Raw genomic sequence first — 9,359 nt, 5'->3', positions numbered from 1 at the left:
AATCCCACACCTATGACATGCATCTTAGAGTGTAGTTCTGGAAGCATCCAGCAAGGGACCTCACAGTCCAAGCATCACTGCAGCAGGTATCTAGGCAAAGTGACCTGAGTGTATCCCATTTAGCCCAGAGTTCATGAAAGGGCATGCATTTTAAACAAATGAGAGAAAGGGATCAAGAGACCTTAGAAGTTTCAAGACTACAAAAAGAACACCAGACAAAAGAATGTAATGTGGAACTTGAGCTGGAAAAAGGATGAGAAGATGGTTACATCTTAATCAAGGTCATCACAGTGGGGAAAACTATGCCAGAATGAAAGCAATGAATCCTCTCAAGAAATGTGCAGAATGACCATATGTAAGGATGAAATAAGATGAGTCGCATTTCAACAAAAGGCAGATTAAGTAACCAACTATTAAGAAGAAAGACTTATTCATATAATTCCAGACAGGAAATAACTCATGTAACCTTCAGCTGGTGAAAGGATAAACAAATTGTAAGCTAGGTAAAAATACTTAGCCTAAAAAAGAATGAACTACTGATATACACAACACATTAATACATCTCTTTCAGGGCCAGAAAAGCCCTGGGGTCTTCAGATTTTACAACATAGAGACTTTGTCTCTTTGTTTCTCATAGAGACATTTTCCCTCAAAATGCAAACATTTACCTCCAGAGTTAGGTAAATCCCCCTGGTGCTCTCACTCTCTATATAATTAAAAATTAACTTCCTAAGACTTGCTTTTAGCCCAGAATCAAAGTTTTCAGCAAAATTTATTCAGAAAGTCCCAATTCTGCATAAACACAAATATGTGTTTTTTTATACCACAAAACTACACACTATTATTTCTCATGGATCTAGGCACAAAAATTTCCAAGAAACTATTTGAAAATCAAATCTAGCAGTGCAGAAAAAGAATAATATACCATAACTAAGAGAATCTTATCTGAGTAATGCAAGGCTGGTTGAATATATGAAAATTAATCAATCCACTATATTGCCAGTTTAAAGAAAAACTACATCATCATATCCAGTGGTACAGAAAAAGAATTTGATGAAATTCAACATCATTCATGATTAAAACTCTGAGCAAATGGAATGGAAAGTAAATTTCTCAACCTGATAAAGAATATCTCTATTGAAATACTACTCAGTGATAAAAAGCTACTAATGCACACAACAACTTGAATCTCAGATGCATTGACCTGAGTATAAGATGGCAGTCCCAAAAAGTTACATACTGTATGATTCCTTTTATACATCATTCTCAAAAATACAAAATTATAATTTGAGAATGTAGATCAGTGGTTAGAGACAGAGAAGGGTGTAAGTGTGGAGGGATACCTTGAAGGAGTTCTTCTGGGGTGATGTAACTATTCTGATTGTGGTGTTAGCTACACTAATATTTTTATATATTAAAAGCATAGAAACATACACTGAAAACAATAGTAAAAAAAAAGTTCACTTAAATTCCTCTTACTTTTTAAAAAAACAGTTCTCAAGGCATTATTGACTCACGCCTTTAATGTCAATGTTTTGTGACTTCCCACATATTTTCTGCCCCTTTAAAAATATTTTCAATTTGTCAGTCTATTAAAAACATTACTAAATAGTCACTGTGTGGCAAGCACTTTTCTAGATTCTTGATGGTATTTAAAAGAAACAAAAATTGGGGCGCCTGGATGGCGCAGTCGGTTAAGCGTCCGACTTCAGCCAGGTCATGATCTCGCGGTCCAGGAGTTCAAGCCCCGCGTCAGGCTCTGGGCTGATGGCTCGGAGCCTGGAGCCTGTTTCCGATTCTGTGTCTCCCTCTCTCTCTCTGCCCCTCCCTCGTTCATGCTCTGTCTCTCTCTGTCCCAAAAATGAATAAAAACGTTGAAAAAAAATTAAAAAAAATAAATAAAAGAAACAAAAATTATGGTCTCTGTGGGTGTTCCTTCCTCTTGCTACTTTGGAATATCATCTTTATTACTTTATCCTCTGACAATTCACAATGCTTAACTGGGTGTTGTTTTGTTTCAAGACGTTTACCCAGTTACTGACATACTGACAACATATGAATTTGTATATATCTTCCTTCCATGGACTCCATATTCCCATGGACTTTTGTGACCGTCTATGGTTTCATCCAATTAAACTCAATAGCTATTGGTAACCACTGTTTTCCAAGAGCTAACAGGGTTTAAAATGTTTCCACACAGTTGGGAAATAAACCTTTCTTTCCTGAAATGAGGAGTCACAACTATATAACAAAAGGTTGAGTTTTTATTATTATAAGTGTGAGTATTTATTATCCCTCTGTTGACACAGAGACATAAAGCTTAGAAGGTCATTGAGGAAGAAAATCTTTGTTTCTAAATTTCTGTGAGCTCTGCATCAGATAGAATCTCCTCCTTACATTTAAAACCATGTTAAAACCATAATTAACACTTCCTGACATAAGAAATTAATGTTAATATATTTAGGTGGATCAATAGTATTGTAATTTTTTAAAAAAATAAGGTTTACCTTTAAGATATACTGCTGAAATGTTTACTGATGAAATACAATGGTATTTAGCATTTGCTTCAAAATTATTTGTAAAGAGGAGGGATGTTGGTCAGGGTACAAATGAAATAAGAGTGAGTATAAGTTGACAATCCTTTATAGGAAATGAATAGAGAAGACTTCATTATATTTCTCCACTTTTATTATCAATAAACATGTTTTTAAACGAGAAAAAAGAAGAGTTAAAATTTTTCAACTGCAAGAAACTTTTCATGTGTTATCAGAGCTAGAGTCTGCTTATCATAAAAATACCCAATTTTAATGCAGTTTGACAAATATTCAATATGTGATTTTTGGCAGCCACCAAAGGGACACCGCAATGTGAGCAAGGACACACAAATAGCCTTGATCTCAGAATTGTGTTTAAACAGAGACAACAGCTTATGCATACAATGTTTGAAACAAGGCATGTGGTTATTGCCACCATTTTTAAATCAAGCCAGTAGTAAGGCCAGTCTACACTTAGGCCCTTCCAATACCCGGCCTGACCCAGAAAGAGAAGAGAGATGTCCTCACCCACACAGTGTCAAAGTGTCAGAGGGGTCTAGCCTGCTGGTGGAGATGGTTCTGTAGGCAGCCTGTCTCCAAGGAGTCTCTGGTCCCTCATAGTGTGGTTTAACCTCCACACAGAATATCCCCTCAGCATCCACAGAAGACAGGCACATGGCTATAAAGATTTCCAAAATATTTGGGCATAGAAGATACTTAATAGGATATAAACACAATAAGTTTTGAATAATAGGTGCTTCATTTGCATCCGAAATGTAAATAAAACTTATAGGTACTTGGACCCCTTTAGGTTAAGTATGGGACCTTCCCCTTTAAAGAATTTTGCAGTTTAACATTTGGCAAGTGACTTCTACAAGATGCATCTTGAACCTCTTCTTTTCAGCCTCAAGACACCCAATAGTACGTCCTTCAGTATTCTTCCACTTAGCTGCAGCTCTCAGCATTAGTTAGTAAATGTTTTGCCTGGCATTTTAAGCACAAAGTAATTCATATTGAAGTAAATAAAACAAGTACAAAGCCACTTCTGTTGTTTTCATATTTAGCTTTGCGTTTCTAGCTGTTATTGTATCTGCAGAAGTTTTGTTGGCACGATTCCTTCTAAAATGGAAATTGGTGGCTTCCTAATTCATTCAACAAGTATTTATGGGGCAGCTCTTTTGTCAAGGTCTGTTTTATACCCCTGTATATAGAACGGAGGAGTTTCTTTGCTCATGAAGTTTATATCGGGAGAAACGGATTATATATAAATTAATAATTAAGATAATTGCAGACTTGCATAAATGTCTTGCAGGGGAAAAGCAGAAAAATATGATAGAGAAAAACTGTGTGTATGGCATGAGAGGTGCCAACCTTAACAAAGAAATGCCCTCTCCAAAAGATGATGTTTTTATTTTTTTTTTATTTTTTTTTCAACGTTTATTTTATTTTTGGGACAGAGAGAGACAGAGCATGAATGGGGGAGGAGCAGAGAGAGAGAGAGGGAGACACAGAATCGGAAACAGGCTCCAGGCTCCGAGCCATCAGCCCAGAGCCTGACGCGGGGCTCGAACTCCTGGACCGCGAGATCGTGACCTGGCTGAAGTCGGACGCTTAACCGACTGCGCCACCCAGGTGCCCCAAAAGATGATGTTTTTAATTGAGACTTGAAGTGTGAGAAGAAGTCAGCCATGAGAAACATCAAAGGATGAGCGCACAGAGTAAACAGCATATCCCAAAGTCTTAAGACAATAAAGAACTTAGTTGTTCAAGAATCAGAAAGGAGGCCTATGTGGATGAAACAGACACAATAAACCAGATCATGTAAGCTTCTTAAGCTAGTGTAGAGAGCCTGGGTTTTACCTTTAGTGCAGTGAGAAGCTGTTGAAAAGTTTTACATAGGGTTATAAAATGATAAATAGTATTGTGTAAGAGCACTTAGCAATATTGTGTAAAGTGCATTACAGGGGTGTCATAGGGGAAGCATAGGTATGAAGCTATTGAATCCCTACAGGACAAATATAAGAGGGACTTACATTAGAGAATGTAGAGAAACATGGACAGATTGAAGATATATTTTAGAGAAAGGGTTGCTGGTTTATTGGATATGAACAACCAAGAACTGGGAGAAATAAAGATAACTTTTTGTTTTCTGCTTGTTGGATGGCAGTTGTTGTAACTGAAAGAATAAGAGCACCCCAAGGTTGGAGAAGTACCATGAAAGATTAGGACATCTATGGAAATTTGCAACTAGATATGTTTGTGAGACAGCTGTATACATGAATAATCTGTAGTGAGATGAATCCAAGTGTAATTATACAAAATAGTGAATCTTTAGCTTGTATATAATTTTAAAATTTTGTTTCTATCATTTTAAATCTTAGAAATGAGTAGAAGGAGTAGAGCAAGGAAGAAAAAATAATAATAGACAGAGAATTAGAACAGGGGGAATACTCAGGAGACTAAGAATGTGGCACCAGGGAGGTGGGAAGAAACCCAGAAAAGTGATGGGAAAATCAGAAGGAAATGTCAAATGTCACTTCACTTGTACTGGATCAATGATATCTCCACTTAGCCCCCTTTAATTCACAGTCTACACAGAATAAAATGAATTGTTCATCTTTATCACTCTTATGTTAATTCCAATCAGTGGATTTCTATTGGCCTAAAAATACATTTCCAGTCCTTGGGTTGCCTATTTAATATCATATTGGCAGGATTCCCTTTCAAGTCTGAGCTAGCTTCACTGTCTTTCTTTGCACCAGATGATCTTATCCTCCATGGCTTTATCCTTATGTTTTTCCCTATACTTGAAATCCCACTCCTACAACTTTTTATATTTGATTATATTCCAATAATCTATCAATAAGTATTGGTTGACAAATTGGAGTGATTGACTTGAAAAAATATGGCTGTGCAATACATTTTTTTGAAAGAGTAAACATGTCCAGTGAGCTTGTATTTCATTGCCTTCTGCTTTTGCATCATTCTGAACCTGTTGGGATGGCACCAGCATTCCAGAGAGTTACTGAGGCTGGCAGTGCATACAGGTGAGCACCCAGACCTCAGTGTTCCTCTCCAATACACCAGTGCATCTCCGCTTAACTATCAATCGCATTTTCCCTCCTGTATGAGGTTAACCTTGGCTACTCTTATCAACACTGAATCCCACCTAGGTCCCTGCCTTTTGCCCCCTCATCATTACCATCACAAATAATATCAGTGTCAAATCCAAATCGTCTCCCTACACACACTCTAAGATCATGACCTTCCACTTTTTCCAGACTGCATCCTGTGCCCTGTTTCCTTCTCTGTGATTTCTAAGGTCCCTTCCAGCTCTGACATTCTGTGTGTAATTAGAGCGCTGCACGTGATCCATCTATAAATACAGCAGGAGTTCAGAGGTTAGAGTAATTGAAGAAAGTTTCCTAGAGGAAATGTGGAGATTGAATAGGGTCTTGAGTAATGGGAAGAATTTAAACTGGCAAAAAAGATTGTCCCAGCCTGGAGAAACTGCATGACTCAAAGCAGGGAGGTGGGAAGAAAAGATGTGTGCAGAGTGACTGATGAGAGATAAACTTGACTGGTATAGTGTGTGCAGATCCTGGATTCTGAAAAATAAGCCTGAATCAAAAACAAATAATAATAAATAGGAAATAAACAAGCACCTGTGGGTGACTGAAATGAAATCTGAGTTTAGAAATGGCAACAATATTCTGCCCTAGCATTTTAAAAAGTGTTTGGAAGCCAAAGGAAAGTCTGAATTGAGAAATTTAAGATGAATTCATAACTCTACTATAAACTCACTTTCTGGTGGTGAAGAATCACTTTAGTGGGTTTCAATATATCTAACTATGCAGCCTGGATGAAATGATCTATATGAATTGTTTTTAGGGCCTGACCCATACCTCGAGAGAGAGGTCCTTAGCTGAGTAATGTTATGCCACCAAAAACAGAAAGGTGGCTTCATCGGTCAGTCTTCTCTGTAGTTAGGTAAGAGCGTGGGAAACAAGAAGGCTTATATCACAGTTCAAATCTCTATTTAGACCAGTTAATAGGAAAGAAGGATCGACAAAGGAAGGAAAGGAGAATAAGAAGGAAGGACGGACTGAGAGAAGGAAAGAGGGAGGAAGGAAAAGGAAAGGACAGGAGAGGAAAGGAAAGGTCTTTTTCAGTCCTGCCCTAGCCTAAACCTTAGCCATTGATATCACAAAAATTAGACATTCTTCTCATTGCAAAACAAGTAAGAGTTACTGCTGACAGCAAAGGACAAATCCTTACTTTTCCACAACTTGAAATTTATGGCTAACTATAAAAAAATAAAATATTTTTTAATGTAGATACTATCTGCAGAAGGTTTAAGAATGCATATGCAGTCTTTAAGAGAAACTGAAAAAGGAAGGAAGTGACACCTAATGTGCACTCTATGCTTGGCACAGTTCCAGGTGCCTAATAAACATTATATCTTTAATCAATACAGCAAATATCAGGAATAATAATTTTTAATAATAATAATAATAATAATATTTTCCCATGAAAAAGGAAATTGATATTCAAAGTTTAAATGATTTACAAATTTATCCAAACTTAAAAATGGCACAGCTGTGATATGAATTCAGTGAGTGCCATACTCCCTAGCTTTCATGACCACCATTCACACATGCACACTTTCCACCCCAACAGGTCAAATTCAAGTTTGGTCAGAAAGCCAGCTGCATCCAAATCACTGGGAAGACTTGTTAAAAACCAGCATCTCAGCACCTACTGCAGACCACCATCACTGTAACATGTTCTCCAAGTGATTCTGGTATGCATCAAAAGTTTGAAGTAATGCAAAAATCAAACTACTTCCCATAAGTCACATGGTATAAGTGCGACATGAACTCTTTAAGTGAATTCTTGCAAATCACATCTTGGGTACATGAGTCTCTATTTTCATCAGAATCTAATATCTCAAAATTTAAACTGAAGCCATTGGCCACCATATTTGACTTTCCAAAGTGAGGCTTTCAAAGACAAGCCAGAACTGAACTGAGTTGAAAAACTGAAGAATGATCAGTGACTGCAGACAGAAATAAATCAAAGTTTCAAAGATGGAAATGTATTGAAGAATCTGAGAGATTATTAGAACTTGTATAAGTCAGAAACAGAAAAGGGGGTGACAGAAGATTAAGACTGGTGAAGACCGGTCAAGACTGGTCAAGATTAAGACTGATCTCAGGGACTCAAGACATGTACATATTTTAAAATCAAATTTATTGAGGTATAATTTGTATAAACATAAAATGAATCTATGTAAATGTAGGGTTTGATAACGTTCCCCCCCCCCAAAATCAATATAACTTTCATTGCTTTAAATTATTTAAATTATCACAAATTAGTCTGAAAAATTATCTGGCACTTTGCTATCTCTGTAGCTGGACAACTTAGATCTTACTCATCAGCATGCTGAACTGTTGCTTTTTCAAAAACATAGATACCATCCCAAAATTTCCTGATATCCTTATTTTTAACTGTTGTACTTGCTGAATCAAAGTTGCTCAGTTTGATACAAGGTCAGTATCATGTCCTTCAAGAATTAACTCATGTTGGAGTGCCTGGGTGGCTCAGTCAGTTAAGCATCCAACTTCAGCTCAGGTCATGATCTTGCAGTTCGTGAGCTTGAGTCCCGCATCAAGCTCTGTGCTAACTACTCAGAGCCTGGAGCCTGCTTTGGATTCTGTGTCTCCCTCTCTCTCTGCCCCTCCCCTGCTCACACTCTGTCTCTCTCTCTCACTCTCTCTCTCTCTCTCTCTCTCTCTCTCTCAAAAATAAATAAATAAAGATTAAAAAATAATTAACTCATCTTTCTGGGCTTGAGATAATGAACAAGCAACACCTGACTTCATTCAAACCCTGCAGATATGTTTTTCACCCATGAAATTTTGGATTTCAACAAGAAAACCACTCTCTTGAACAACAATGTTGATGGTGAAGTGAGCATACACAGACCTCATCTTATACTGAAAACTCAGTATAACAACGTTGGTCATATTTTTGTTGTTGTTGTTTAATGTTTTTGTTGTTGTTGTTGTTGTTGTTTTTGTTTTGTTTTGTTTTGTTTTTTTGAGAAAGAAGAGAGAGACCAGGGAAGGGACAGAGACAGAGAGAGGGAGAGAGAGAATCCTGAGCAGGCTTGGTGCTGTCAGCACAGAGCTCAATGTGGGGCTCGATCCCACAAACTGTGAGATCATGACCTGAGCTGAAAACAACAGTCAGACGCTCAACTAACTGAGCCACCCGGGTGCCCCAATCACATTCTGTACATGACCACAGATAGTGTGAACAGTAGCCAGTTCTTTTCAATCTTCCCACCGTTTGTTAATTCAAAGCCTCTTCTTTTTCTTTCCAAAGAGACTGAGTTCTACATTGATGTGATTGAAGTCCCTTTGCAGGGTTCCTCTGGGGAAGTTCATAATAACAGCACATCCCCTCAGTGATGTCGACACTTTCTGGAAAGTCGACAACCTGATTACTAAGAATGGTCTTCATTCTCGCAGTAGATGAAGCTAGGAAAGAGCTGATGAGTTTTGACAAATGCATATAATCATTTAATCCCAAACATAAACACGATATAGAATTCTTCCATCACCCTGCAAAATTCCCTTGTGCTCTTTTACAGGAAACTTTCTTCATCTTTAGTCCCAAGCAACCACCAATTGTCTTAATTGTTCTGCTTCTAAAACATCATATAAATAGAATCATACACTATGTGAAATTTTTTGGGTTCATTATATTGATTAGAACCAGTAGTCTGTTCCCTTTAATTGATGTGGTATTCCATTATAT

The 9,359-nt window shown here is 37.4% G+C and overlaps 1 pseudogene; it reads right to left on the bottom strand.

Annotated features, from left to right (window-relative positions):
• Positions 1-7,899: 7,899 nt before the first annotated feature.
• On the bottom strand, positions 7,900-9,085 carry LOC122466999 (annotated as a pseudogene).
• Between the last annotated feature and the right edge of the window lie 274 nt (positions 9,086-9,359).

This window comes from Prionailurus bengalensis, chromosome A3 (assembly GCF_016509475.1).
Source record: "Prionailurus bengalensis isolate Pbe53 chromosome A3, Fcat_Pben_1.1_paternal_pri, whole genome shotgun sequence".
Classification (NCBI taxonomy): Eukaryota; Metazoa; Chordata; class Mammalia; order Carnivora; family Felidae; genus Prionailurus; species Prionailurus bengalensis.
The sequence above is the reverse complement of the archived record's forward strand: the minus strand, read 5'-3'. Positions and strand labels throughout refer to the sequence as shown.